The sequence below is a fragment of the Lithobates pipiens genome, unplaced genomic scaffold, assembly GCF_037356315.1.
Source record: "Lithobates pipiens isolate NorthernLeopardFrog02 unplaced genomic scaffold, aLitPip1_a1.2 Scaffold_30, whole genome shotgun sequence".
Classification (NCBI taxonomy): domain Eukaryota; kingdom Metazoa; phylum Chordata; class Amphibia; order Anura; family Ranidae; genus Lithobates; species Lithobates pipiens.
This window is the reverse complement of record NW_027507791.1, coordinates 176,917,322-176,929,390: the sequence shown is the minus strand read 5'-3', so window position 1 is coordinate 176,929,390 and position 12,069 is coordinate 176,917,322. Positions and strand designations below refer to the sequence as shown.

The 12,069-nt window shown below is 51.0% G+C and overlaps 7 non-coding genes and 8 pseudogenes across 7 annotated transcripts; all 15 read right to left on the bottom strand.

Annotated features, from left to right (window-relative positions):
• Nucleotides 1-98: 98 nt before the first annotated feature.
• On the bottom strand, nt 99-217 carry LOC143944806 (5S ribosomal RNA; annotated as a pseudogene).
• A 109-nt stretch (nt 218-326) lies between these two features.
• Nucleotides 327-445, bottom strand: LOC143947500 (5S ribosomal RNA). The gene has a single exon (XR_013265308.1). It is a non-coding gene; the product is annotated as a 5S ribosomal RNA (ribosomal RNA).
• Nucleotides 446-554: 109 nt separating this feature from the next.
• LOC143949665 (5S ribosomal RNA) lies at nt 555-667 on the bottom strand (annotated as a pseudogene).
• A 109-nt stretch (nt 668-776) lies between these two features.
• LOC143947539 (5S ribosomal RNA) lies at nt 777-895 on the bottom strand (annotated as a pseudogene).
• A 109-nt stretch (nt 896-1,004) lies between these two features.
• Nucleotides 1,005-1,123, bottom strand: LOC143952242 (5S ribosomal RNA). Its single transcript, XR_013267438.1, has one exon. It is a non-coding gene; the product is annotated as a 5S ribosomal RNA (ribosomal RNA).
• Nucleotides 1,124-1,232: 109 nt separating this feature from the next.
• Nucleotides 1,233-1,351, bottom strand: LOC143944155 (5S ribosomal RNA; annotated as a pseudogene).
• A 109-nt stretch (nt 1,352-1,460) lies between these two features.
• Nucleotides 1,461-1,579, bottom strand: LOC143945805 (5S ribosomal RNA; annotated as a pseudogene).
• A 109-nt stretch (nt 1,580-1,688) lies between these two features.
• Nucleotides 1,689-1,807, bottom strand: LOC143944815 (5S ribosomal RNA). Its single transcript, XR_013265061.1, has one exon. It is a non-coding gene; the product is annotated as a 5S ribosomal RNA (ribosomal RNA).
• A 109-nt stretch (nt 1,808-1,916) lies between these two features.
• LOC143945563 (5S ribosomal RNA) lies at nt 1,917-2,035 on the bottom strand. Its single transcript, XR_013265130.1, has one exon. It is a non-coding gene; the product is annotated as a 5S ribosomal RNA (ribosomal RNA).
• Nucleotides 2,036-2,144: 109 nt separating this feature from the next.
• LOC143948686 (5S ribosomal RNA) lies at nt 2,145-2,263 on the bottom strand (annotated as a pseudogene).
• A 109-nt stretch (nt 2,264-2,372) lies between these two features.
• On the bottom strand, nt 2,373-2,491 carry LOC143943874 (5S ribosomal RNA; annotated as a pseudogene).
• A 109-nt stretch (nt 2,492-2,600) lies between these two features.
• LOC143954854 (5S ribosomal RNA) lies at nt 2,601-2,719 on the bottom strand. Its single transcript, XR_013269762.1, has one exon. It is a non-coding gene; the product is annotated as a 5S ribosomal RNA (ribosomal RNA).
• Nucleotides 2,720-2,828: 109 nt separating this feature from the next.
• On the bottom strand, nt 2,829-2,947 carry LOC143951764 (5S ribosomal RNA). Its single transcript, XR_013267005.1, has one exon. It is a non-coding gene; the product is annotated as a 5S ribosomal RNA (ribosomal RNA).
• Nucleotides 2,948-3,056: 109 nt separating this feature from the next.
• Nucleotides 3,057-3,175, bottom strand: LOC143950651 (5S ribosomal RNA). Its single transcript, XR_013265999.1, has one exon. It is a non-coding gene; the product is annotated as a 5S ribosomal RNA (ribosomal RNA).
• Nucleotides 3,176-3,284: 109 nt separating this feature from the next.
• LOC143947436 (5S ribosomal RNA) lies at nt 3,285-3,403 on the bottom strand (annotated as a pseudogene).
• Nucleotides 3,404-12,069: the final 8,666 nt, after the last annotated feature.

Below are 12,069 nucleotides of genomic sequence, written 5' to 3'. Positions count from 1 at the left end.
CTACTTACAACTCTCTTGACAAAAGCCAAGGTGGTCACCTCGGGCAATCAAGAGGAAAAATACAGCAGGTCGCCAAAGCCAACAACATAATGGAAAAAAGCCTACGGCACCTGGTAATCCCAGGTGGTCTCCCATCCAGGTACTAACCAGGCCCGACCCTGCTTAGCATCCGAGATCAGACGAAATCGAGCGCATTCAGGGTGATGTGGCTGTAGGCGACTTTGCGGCCTACTTACAACTCTCTTGACAAAAGCCAAGGTGGTCACCTCGGGCAATCGAGAGGAAAAATACAGGAGGTCGCCAAAGCCAACAACATAATGGAAAAAAGCCTACGGCACCTGATATTCCCAGGCGGTCTCCCATCCAGGTACTAACCAGGCCCGACCCTGCTTAGCATCCGAGATCAGACGAGATCGAGCGCATTCAGGGTGATGTGGCCGTAGGCGATCTTGCACCCTACTTACAACTCTCTTGACAAAAGCCAAGGTGGTCACCTCGGGCAATCGAGAGGAAAAATACAGCAGGTCGCCAAAGCCAACAACATAATGGAAAAAAGCCTACGGCACCAGGTATTCCCAGGCGGTCTCCCATCCAGGTACTAACCGACCCTGCTTAGCATCCGAGATCAGACGAGATCGAGCACATTCAGGGTGATGTGGCCATAGGCGATCTCACACCCTACTTACAACTCTCTTGACAAAAGACAAGGTGGTCACCTCGGGCAATCGAGAGGAAAAATACAGCAGGTCGCCAAAGCCAACAACATAATGGAAAAAAGCCTACGGCACCTGGTAGTCCCAGGTGGTCTCCCATCCAGGTACTAACCAGGCCCGACTCTGCTTAGCATCTGAGATCAGACGAGAGCGAGCGCATTCAGGGTGATGTGGCCGTAGGCGATCTTGCACCCTACTTACAACTCTCTTGACAAAAGCCAAGGTGGTCACCTCGGGCAATCGAGAGGAAAAATACAGCAGGTCGCCAAAGCCAACAACATAATGGAAAAAAGCCTACGGCACCTGGTATTCCCAGGCGGTCTCCCATCCAGGTACTAACCAGGCCCGACCCTGCTTAGCATCCGAGATCAGACGAGAGCGAGCGCATTCAGGGTGATGTGGCCGTAGGCGATCTTGCACCCTACTTACAACTCTCTTGACAAAAGCCAAGGTGGTCACCTCGGGCAATCGAGAGGAAAAATACAGCAGGTCGCCAAAGCCAACAACATAATGGAAAAAAGCCTACGGCACCTGATATTCCCAGGCGGTCTCCCATGCAGGTACTAACCAGGCCCGACCCTGCTTAGCATCCGAGATCAGACGAGATTGCGCGCATTCAGGGTGATGTGGCCGTAGGCGATCTTGCACCCTACTTACAACTCTCTTGACAAAAGCCAAGGTGGTCACCTCGGGCAATTGAGAGGAAAAATACAGCAGGTCGCCAAAGCCAACAACATAATGGAAAAAAGCCTACGGCACCTGGTATTCCCAGGCGGTCTCCCATCCAGGTACTAACCAGGCCCGACCCTGCTTAGCATCCGAGATCAGACGAGATAAAGTGCATTCAGGGTGATGTGGCTGTAGGTGATCTTGCACCCTACTTACAACTCTCTTGACAAAAGCCAAGGTGGTCACCTCGGGCAATCGAGAGGAAAAATACAGCAGGTCGCCAAAGCCAACAACATAATGGAAAAAAGCCTACGGCACCTGGTATTCCCAGGCGGTCTCCCATCCGGGTACTAACCAGGCCCGACCCTGCTTAGCATCCGAGATCAGACGAGATCGAGCGCATTCAGGGTGATGTGGCCGTAGGCGATCTTGCACCCTACTTACAACTTTCTTGACAAAAGCCAAGGTGGTCACCTCGGGCAATCGAGAGGAAAAATACAGCAGGTCGCCAAAGCCAACAACATAATGGAAAAATGCCTACGGCACCTGGTATTCCCAGGCGGTCTCCCATCCAGGTACTATCCAGGCCCGACCCTGCTTAGCATCCGAGATCAGACGAGATCGAGCGCATTCAGGGTGATGTGGCCGTAGGCAATCTTGCACCCTACTTACAACTCTCTTGACAAAAGCCAAGGTGGTCACCTCGGGCAATAGAGACGAAAAATACAGAAGGTCGCCAAAGCCAACAACATAATGGAAAAAAGCCTACGGCACCTGGAATTCCCAGGCGGTCTCCCATCCAGGTAATAACCAGGCCTGACCCTGCTTAGCATCTGAGATCAGACGATATCGAGCGCTTTCATGGTGATGTGGCCGTAGACGATCTTGCACCCTACTTACAACTCTCTTGACAAAAGCCAAGGTGGTCACCTCGGGCAATCGAGAGGAAAAATACAGCAGGTCGCCAAAGCCAACAACATAATGGAAAAAAGCCTATGGCACCTGGTATTCCCAGGCGGTCTCCCATTCAGGTACTAACCAGGCCCGACCCTGCTTAGCATCCGGGATCAGACGAGATCGAGCGCATTCAGGGTGATGTGGCCGTAGGCGATCTTGCACCCTACTTACAACTCTCTTGACAAAAGCCAAGGTGGTCACCTAGGGCAATCGAGAGGAAAAATACAGCAGGTCGCCAAAGCCAACAACATAATGGAAAAAAGCCTACGGCACCTGGTATTCCCAGGCGGTCTCCCATCCAGGTACTAACCAGGCCCGACCCTGCTTAGCATCCGAGATCAGATGAGATCGAGCGCATTCAGGGTGATGTGGCCGTAGGCGATCTTGCTTCCTACTTACAACTCTCTTAACAAAAGCCAAGGTGGTCACCTCAGGCAATCGAGAGGAAAAATACAGCAGGTCGCCAAAGCCAACAACATAATGGAAAAAAGCCTACGGCACCTGGTATTCCCAGGCGGTCTCCAATCCAGGTACTAACCAGGCCCGACCCTGCTTAGCATCCGAGATCAGATGAGATCGAGCGCATTCAGGGTGATGTGGCCGTAGGCGATCTTGCTCCCTACTTACAACTCTCTTGACAAAAGCCAAGGTGGTCACCTCGGGAAATCTAGAGGAAAAATACAGCAGGTCGCCAAAGCCAACAACATAATGGAAAAAAGCCTACGGCACCCGGTATTCCCAGGCGGTCTCCCATCCAGGTACTAACCAGGCCCGACCCTGCTTAGCATCCGAGATCAGACGAGATCGAGTGCATTCAGGGTGATGTGGCCGTAGGCGATCTTCCATCCTACTTACAACTCTCTTGACAAAAGCCAAGGTGGTCACCTCGGGCAATGGAGAGGAAAAATACAGCAGGTCGCCAAAGCCAACAACATAATGGAAAAAAGCCTACGGCACCTGGTATTCCCAGGCGGTCTCCCATCCAGGTAATAACCAGGCCTGACCCTGCTTAGCATTCGAGATCAGACGAGATCTAGCGCATTCAGTGTGACGTGGCCGTAGGCGATCTTGCATCCTACTTACAACTCTCTTGACAAAAGCCAAGGTGGTCACCTCGGGCAATCGAGAGGAAAAATACAGCAGGTCGCCAAAGCCAACAATATAATGGAAAAAAGCCTACGGCACCTGGTATTCCCAGGCGGCAGTGGCGGAACTACCGCCATAGCGACCCACGCGGGCGCTATGGGGCCCGCAGCCGAGTTGGGGCCTGGGGAGTGGTGTTAGCGGGCGGGTGCTGGCCGCTCCGGGTGACACCCGCCAGAGGGGTGACACACTGGGGTAGCGGCAGCCGCCCGCATCACTAACACTGCTCTCCGCTGTACCTCGTGCCGGGACAGGGACACAGCAGCACGGACCTCAGCCGCCTCCCCCTCCTCTCTGTTTACATCCACAGAGGAGGAGGAGCCTACGCTCGAGGGACACACACTGCACTGTGTATCAGCGCTGTTCTGAGGTATGTAGGGGGGGTCTGCACTACTGAGGGGTCTGCATTGAGTGGGGGTCTGCTGCACTGAGGGGGGTCTACACTACTGGGGGGGTCTGCACTATTGAGGGGGGGTCTGCTGCACTGAGGGGGGTCTGCACTACGGGGGGGGGGGTCTGCTGCACTGAGGGGGGTCTGCACTACTAAGGGGGGTCCTGCACTGGGGGGATCTCCAGCACTGAGGGGGGGTCCTGCACTGAGGGGGGTCTGCACTACTAGGGGTTCTGCACTACTGAGGGGGGTCTGCTGCACTGAGGGGGGTCTGCACTACTGAGGGGGGACCTGCATTGAGAGGGGTCTGCACTACTGAGGGGGGTCTGCACTATTGAGGGGGGGTCTGCTGCACTGAGGGGGTCTACACTACTGAGGGGGGTCTGCTGCACTGAGGGGGGTCTGCACTACTGAGGGGGGTCTGCACTACTGAGGGGGGGTCTGCTGCACTGAGGGGGTCTACACTACTGAGGGGGGTCTGCTGCACTGAGGGGGGTCTGCACTACTGAGGGGGGGTATGCTGCACTGAGGGGGGTCTGCACTACTGAGGGGGGGTCTGCACTACTAGGGGGTCTGCACTACTGAGGGGGGGTCTGCTGCACGGAGCGGGGTCTACACTACTGAGGGGGGTCTGCTGCACTGGGGGAGTCTGCACTACTGAGGGGGGTCTACACTACTGAGGGGGGTCTACACTACTGAGGGGGGTCTGCACTACTGAGGGGGGTCCTGCACTACTGAGGGGGGTCCTGCACTACTGAGGGGGGTCTGCACTACTGAGGGGGGTCTGCACTACTAGGGGGGTCTGCACTACTGAGGGGGGACCTGCATTGAGAGGGGTCTGCACTACTGAGGGGGGTCTGCACTATTGAGGGGGGGTCTGCTGCACTGAGGGGGTCTACACTACTGAGGGGGGTCTGCTGCACTGAGGGGGGTCTGCACTACTGAGGGGGGTCTGCACTACTGAGGGGGGGTCTGCTGCACTGAGGGGGTCTACACTACTGAGGGGGGTCTGCTGCACTGAGGGGGGTCTGCACTACTGAGGGGGGGTATGCTGCACTGAGGGGGGTCTGCACTACTGAGGGGGGGTCTGCACTACTAGGGGGTCTGCACTACTGAGGGGGGGTCTGCTGCACTGAGCGGGGTCTACACTACTGAGGGGGGTCTGCTGCACTGGGGGAGTCTGCACTACTGAGGGGGGTCTACACTACTGAGGGGGGTCTACACTACTGAGGGGGGTCTGCACTACTAAGGGGGGTCCTGCACTACTGAGGGGGGTCCTGCACTACTGAGGGGGGTCTGCACTACTGAGGGGGGTCTGCACTACTAGGGGGGTCTACACTACATAGGGGGGTCTGCACTGAGGGGGAGTCTACATTTCTGTGGAGGGGGGTCTGCACTACTGAGGGTGAGGGTCTGCACTACTGAGGGGGAGGGTCTGCACTACTGTGGGGGGGAGCTTGCACTACTGAGGGGGAAGTCTGCACTACTGAGGGGGGGGTCCTGCACTACTAGGGGGGTCTGCACTACTGAGGGGGATCTGCACTGAGGGGGAGTCTACATTACTGTGGGGGGGTCTGCACTACTGAGGGGGAGGGTCTGTGCTGAGGGGGGGTCTGCACTACTGTGGGGGGAGCCTGCACTACTGAGGGGGGGTCCTGCACTACTAGGGGGGTCTGCACTACTGAGGGGGGTCCTGCACTGAGGGGGTCTGCACTACTAGGGTGGTCTACACTACTGAGGGGGGTCTGCACTGAGGGGGAGTCTACATTACTGTGGGGGGGTCTGCACTACTGAGGGGGAGGGTCTGCGCTGAGGGGGGGTCTGCACTACTGTGGGGGGCGCCTGCACTACTGAGGGGTAAGTCTGCACTACTGAGGGGGGTCCTGCACTACTTTGGGGGTCTGCACTACTGAGGGGGGTCTACACTACTGAGGGGGGTCTGCACTACTGAGGGGGGTCTGCACTACTAGGGGGGTCTGCACTACTGAAGGGGGTCTGCACTACTGAAGGGGTCTGCACTGAGGTGGGGAGTCTGCACTACTGAGGGGGGAGCCTGCACTGCTGGGGGGGTGTCTGCACTGAGGGGAGTGTCTGCACGGCTGGGGGGTCCTGCACAGAGGGGGGTCTGTAATGGGGGGGTTGTCTGCACTACTGAGGGGTGTCTGCACTGAGGGGGGTCTGCACTACTCAGGGGGGGTGTCTGCAATGCTGGGGGGTGTCTCCAATGCTGGGGGTGTCTGTAATAAGGGGGTGTCTGCACTGGGGGGTGTCTGTACTGCTGGGGGGTCCTGCACTGAGTGGGGGTCTGTAATGGAGGGGTGTCTGCACTACTGAGGGGGGTCTTCACTGAGGGGGAGTCTGCACTACTGAGGGGGGGTCTGCACTGAGGGTGGGTGTCTGCACTGAGGGGGGTCCTGCACTGAGCGGGGTGTCTGCACTGGGGTCGGTCTGTACTGAGGGGGTGGTCTGGCCTGGGGGGTGTCTGCACTGGGAGGTATTTGTACTGCTGGGGTGGTCCTGCTCTGAGGGGGGGGGGTCTGTAATGGGGGGGGTGTCTGTACTAAGTGGGGTGTCTGCACTAGGGGGGTGTCTGCACTGCTGGGGGGTCTGTACTACTGAGGGGGGTCTATACTGCTGGGGGGTCCTGCACTGAGGGGGGTGTCTGCACTGGGAGGGTCTGCACTGGGGGGGGTGTCTGTACTGCTGGGGTTCTGCACTGAGGTAGGGGGTGTCTGTACTGCTGGGGTTCTGCACTGAGGTAGGGGGTGTCTGTACTGCTGGGGGGTCTGCACTGTACTGATGGAGGTCAGCAATCTGTGTCCTTCAGGGGCTGCATACAGTATACTGCATACTTTGTTGTTCGAAATGAATATAAGCTGTTGCCTGGGTACTGTGCCACATGGGTGTGGTAATCTGTTGTTCAATGGCATTAGTTATTTTTTTTTGGGGGGGGGCCCCATACAACATTTTGCTATGGGGCCCTGTGATTTCTAGTTACGCCCCTGGGGACAACCCAGGCGCTAGTAAATACTAGGGGACAAAAAAGGGTGTAGAAAAAAAATAAATTGAAAAATACAATAATGAGTAAATATAAATAGCGGTGTATAAAAATAAAAAATGGGTGCGTGATGACATTAATAATGAATAAATCTAAATAAAAGATTGTGAATGAAAAAAAAAGGTAAATTAAATATAAACAAAAGTATTATAAAATAAGTAAATAAGAGACTATAAATATACATAAAAAATAATAAAGATAATGAATAAAAATGAATCTAAAAAATGAAAAAGGATACATTTATGAATAAATGTAAAGAATAAATATAAAAAAAGGGTGTATAAAATAATAAATAATAATGATAAATATAATAATTAATAAATATAAAAATAACTACAAATCAGGGTGTATAAAAATAATAAATGCATATTAAAAATAAAAAAGGGTGTAGAAAAAAGGAAAAAAAAAAACAATAAATATAATAATGAGTAAATCTAAAAATAAATACGGTGTATAAAAATATAAATATAATTATGAGTAAATCTAAAAATAAATAACGATGTATAAAAATATAAATATAATAATGAGTAAATCTAGAAACAAATAACGGTGTATGAACATAAAAATGGTGCAAAAGTAAATGTAGGTTCAAATTAGGCGCATCAGGGGTAATAGTGGCAAATCAGGAGCTAATAGGTGCAACAATATAATATATATATATATAATATAATAGTTGTGGAAGAATGGGGGGGGGGGGCTGGAGAGGTGCTGCAATGCAAGCTATTGAGGATGTCTTATCTTATACATGAACATGTACTTTGGTGCATTCACCTGCGTCACAGTGTGCAGCTCAGTGCACGTGTTGAGAAGTGATTTGATGGATTCCCATCAATTTCATTGGCAAACACATCAAGCAAAAAAAGAAACAAACATGTTAATGGGCTCACTCACACTGTAGTGTTTTTTATGGAAAAACAACGCATGCGTGTGCAGTGAGAATGCTCAGAATTTTGCAGTTGCTCTGCTTTATGGGAAATGAGGCGTTCCTGTTTTTCTGTGCATTTGTATGTGCCGTGATGGCCAATAGAATAATGAGAACCCATGTGAATATGATACAATGGCCAAAAAAAAGACAAAAGTGAAAAATCATTCCAATTGGTCCAACAGATCTGGGGGTGGGCGGATATAGTTGGGTGCAAGTCCAATTACACCCACTTATAGGGATGTATTCCTGCCAGTATTGATCACTGTAATTCCATGGGAAGAGGCCTGAAAATGAATGGAATCCCTTGGGAGTAGGGTTGCCACCTGTTTGGGATTCACCTGGACAGTTCGGGTTTGGAATCATGTGTCCGAGTTTCAGACTGTCTGAGACCCGGACACATTATTGAGATTAGACTAAGTCTCCCCCCTTCTCTCTCCTGCCTCTAAGTGAGTACGCTAAGGTAAATCAGGGTTCTCAGAGCTCCCCCTTAGATCAGAGTCCTCTTTGTACACCAGAGCATCCCTTATGTTAGAGTCCCCAGAGTTCTCCCTTACATCAGAGTCTGCAGAGTCCCCCCTTACAGTGAAAGGGAACTCTGAAAGTTCAAATGTAAAAGGGAAACTCTGTGGACTCTGATGTAAAGGGGGAACTCTGTGGACTATGATGTAAAGGGGGAACTCTGTGGTCTATGATGTAAAGGGGGAACTCTGTGGACTATGATGTAAAGGGGGAACTCTGTGGACTATGATGTAAAGGGGGAACTCTGTGGACTATGATGTAAAGGGGGAACTCTGTGGACTATTATGTAAAGGGGGAACTCTGTGGACTATGATGTAATGGGGAAACTCTGTGGACTATGATGCAAAGGGGGAATGTTATTTGAAAGCAACATCTACGCATACTATGAAAAAAAATTGCTGTGCAACGCTGAAGTGCTAGGGTTTGGCTTGAAGAAAAGGTGGCAACCCTACTTGTGAGACCCCCCAGGTCACCAGAACTAATGCCCCATTGGAAGATATCCCCCTCTATTACTTCTCAGGGGACAATCCAAAATGTGGGATCTTCTTTATTTTGGCTTTCAATGATAATGGCGAACAGGACAAATAGAGGGAGAATCTCCATAACATGGGCACAGACAGCAATAAAAATCGACAGGTGTTCTAATCCCTCTGCTCTCTATCTAAAAAAAAAAAAAAAGTTTTACCTTTAGTTACACTTTAACCACTTCAGCCCCGGAAGATTTGGCTGCTGAATGACCGGGACATTTTTTGCGATAATAATGGCGGCGGCTGGTCGGCAAGCAGTTAAATAAACTGCACCCGAAACACAGGTCAGAGTTGAAGTGCATTTGCCGGCACCGGATCACATGTTACAGAAGTACCATGCGATCCGGTTGCTGTGCATTTTTAGAGTAGTGCATGCACTAGTTTTGGTGCAGTCCAGTGTGATTCAGCTCATTCAAAATAAATGGGTAAAAATCGCACTGCATGTGAATCACACAGGAATGCTCAGTTTGGCCCCGTGCGATTCCTGGTGTGAACTGGCCCTTCACTCATTTGTATGCAGAGCTGCAATGAATGGCGACTTCATGTGAGCTCTGGTGCATTGCGGGAAAATGCTGCAAGTCTGCATTTTATATGCAGTGCACTGCAACCCAGCTCATGCCAGCTTTGTAGTATGAACAGGGCACAGGGAAAACAATTGTTTTCTCTATGACCTTGTAGTGCCCGGTGTTGATAAAGTGCAGAAAAATGCATACAGTGTGAATGAGCTCTTGGGCTTCATTCCCATGGGTGTACCTATCCACACATCTGTGCTTACATCTATTCATAGCAATCCGGATACAGTGGCTGCATGGATATAGCCACAGGTTCCAGCTTGACAGCTGTACAAGGGGCAGGTTTGGCTGTCTTTTCAGCCATTGGGGCTGATTTATTATAACTGGAGCATGCAAAATCTGGTGCAGCTCTGCATAGAAACCAGTCAGCTTCCAGGATTTTTTTTTTTGTCAAAGCTTAAAGCGGAGCTCCACTGAAAAGGGGAAGTGCCTCTTGTCTGCCCCCTTTCCGGTGTCACATTTGGCACCTTGTGGTGGTGGGGGGGGGGGGGGTGGTTATCTGGCTTTGACAGGTACCTACTCCCATTCCTGCCATCCACGCAAGCGAAGTAGGAAACCAGCTGTGAACCCATAAGACTTCACTGCCGTTTCCCTTACCCAAGCTGGCGGCTTGGGTGAGGACACGCGGCATCCCTGGACAGGTAAGTGTCCTAATAGTAAAAGTCAGTAGCTACAGTATTTGTAGCTGCCGACTTATATTTTTTTGGTGGGGAGCTGGAGCTCCTCTTTAAAGTGGTTGTAAACCCCAGGACAAAAAAACCCCTGCAAGATAAAGGCATAATGAGCTAGTATTCATAGCATACTAGCTCATTATGAATGACTTACCCAGGAACAAAGCCCTCACAGCCGTCCTCGTACACCGCTCTGGCGGTCGACATCGCTCCCGGAGTTACTTCCGGGTATCGCGGGCTCCGGCGCTGTGATTGGCCGGAGCTACGATGAAGTAATTCCCGTGCATGCGCCCAGGAGCCACCAGTAATGGTACACTCACTAAAGCAATGGCACGGACGTACCGTTGCTTCAATTTGCTTCAGTGTGCATGTAACGATGACGTCGACACATACATGCAAATACAGAGATATCTCCTAAACCGTTAAGGTTCAGGAGATATCCGGGGTAGCTACAGGTAAAAGCCTTATTATAGGGTTACCTGTAGCAAAAAGTGTGCTGTAAGAGATTACAAAAACTTTCATTGAACAAGTTGAAGTTAGAAGCTGATTGGCACGCACTGTGATCACCCGAGTCAATGAGACTTGAGTGATCACAGATCCAAGTAAGGGGCCGATACCGGTCCCTTACCACGTGATCAATTGTCGGCCAATGACAGCTGATCATGTGATGTAAACAGAAGATCGGTAATCGTTTTTTTTCTTCTCACACTGACAACGTGAGAAGAAAAAAAGCCTGTTTGAAGGGACATCGGTCCCAAAGAGGAAGAGGAAAAGCTGCCTCATATATGCCCACAAGTACCGCCTGCCACCCCCAATCAGTGCCACCAATCATTGCCACCTTTCAGTGCCCACAAGTGCATCCTATCAATGCCCACCAGTGGTGCCAATCAGTGCCTCTTCAGTGCCACCTAGCAGTGCTGCCTATCAGTGTCACCTACCAGTGCCGATCAGTGTCCATCACTGCCACCCATAAGTGCCAGCTATCAGTGCCCCTATTAGTGCCCAACAGTGCAGTCTATCAGTGCCCACCAGTGCAGTCTATCAGCGCCCATCAGTGTAGCCTCATTAGCATACATCAATGAAGGAGAAAAGTTACCTGTTTGCAAAATTTATTAAAAAATATAAAACGTTTTTGTATTTTTTTTTTTAAATCGGTCCTTTTTAATTTTTTTAACAAAATATAAAAAATTGCAGAGGTGATCAAATACCACCAAAAGAAAGCTCTATTTGTGGGAAAAAAATGATAAAATTTTCATTGACACATTAACTGGTTCCCGACCAGCGCACGCCGATGTACATCGGCAGAATGGCACGGGCAGGCATATTGGCGTACAGGTACGTCCAATCTTTAATACCGCCCTGCCATCGCGACGGCGCACTCGTGTCCTGGTCAGGACCCCCATGAGTCCGGTCACGGGTCCCGCAGCCTTGATCGCTGCGGGCATTCCTACGATCGTCTCACGGGGCGGCTGAACGAGGAAATGCTGTTGTAAACAGCATCTCCCCGTTCTGCCTAGCAACTAGTGACGCTAATCTCTGATTGGAGCAAAGATCAGTGTTCACTAAATTAAAGCCCAGCCCCCAACAATTAGTAACACACCCCTAGGAACACTTAACCCCAACACCGCCACCCACTGGTTAACCCCTTCACTGCCAGTGTCATTTACACAGGAATCACTGCATTTATATAGCAGTGATTGATGTATAAATGTCAATGGTCCAAAAAATGTGTCAAAAATGTCTGATGTGTCTGCTATAATGTCGCAGTCACAATAAAAATCGCTGATCGCCACCATTACTAGTTATACTCCTGCACTGAATAACTTAAGTTGTGACACATTGTAGGGCGGCTGTGAGGGGGGAGAGACACGCCAGTCGCCAGTGCCTACTCCATGCAGACACATAGCCTTGGCCTCTGCAAGCC